The sequence below is a fragment of the Sinocyclocheilus grahami genome, unplaced genomic scaffold (assembly GCF_001515645.1).
Source record: "Sinocyclocheilus grahami isolate Dianchi unplaced genomic scaffold, SAMN03320097.WGS_v1.1 scaffold1742.1, whole genome shotgun sequence".
In the NCBI taxonomy this organism is placed as follows: domain Eukaryota; kingdom Metazoa; phylum Chordata; class Actinopteri; order Cypriniformes; family Cyprinidae; genus Sinocyclocheilus; species Sinocyclocheilus grahami.
The window spans coordinates 171699-172538 of record NW_015506921.1 but is presented as its reverse complement, the minus strand read 5'-3'; positions in this window follow the sequence as shown (position 1 = coordinate 172538).

Below are 840 nucleotides of genomic sequence, written 5' to 3'. Positions count from 1 at the left end.
GCAAGATTAATCTTTAATGAGCCGAAAAGAATGCACGTCACACCTCTGTTCATCAATTTGCACTGGCTACCAGTAGCTGCTCGCATAAAATTCAAGGCATTAATGTTTGCCTACAAAACCACCACTGGCTCTGCACCTATTTACCTAAATTCATTACTTCAGAGTTATGTGCCCTCTAGAAGCTTGCGTTCTGCAAGTGAATGACGCATTATTGTGCCATCACAAAAATCACTTTCACTGACTTTTATATTAACTGTTCCCTCCTGGTGGAATGACCTGCCCAACTCAAGTCCTTAGCCATCTTCAAGAAACGACTAAAAACATCTGTTCCACCTTTATTTGACCCTCTAACTCTAGCACTCTCTATTCTATTTTAATTCAAATTTTTTATTTAAAAAAAACACTAGCTTTATATTTTTTCTATTCTATCTACTTGTTTTTCTTTGTGTGTGTGTGTGTGTGTATATGTGTGTGTATAATATATATATATATCTTGCTACACTGCATTAGGCTAACCGAGACCTGCCGTAGCTACAGGTCAAAACACAACTGCCTTTGTCTTACTCTCATTAAAATTTAAACCAAAAGTTTAAGGGCATCCTAGCTTTCATATCCTATAGACAAGCGGTTAAAGAGCTGAGATAATTGTTGTTGCTTTGCTTAAAAGACATAAATTTGGGTGTAGTCAGCATAAAAATTAAACAATACTCTGTATTTGTTAAAAATCAATATAGAAGAGAATTAAATGAGGGCAATAAAACAGCTTTGAGGGACTCCATATGTCAAAACTAATTTAGTGGGGGGAAAAAACCCACCGACACAGACTCTAATTCAGTCGAA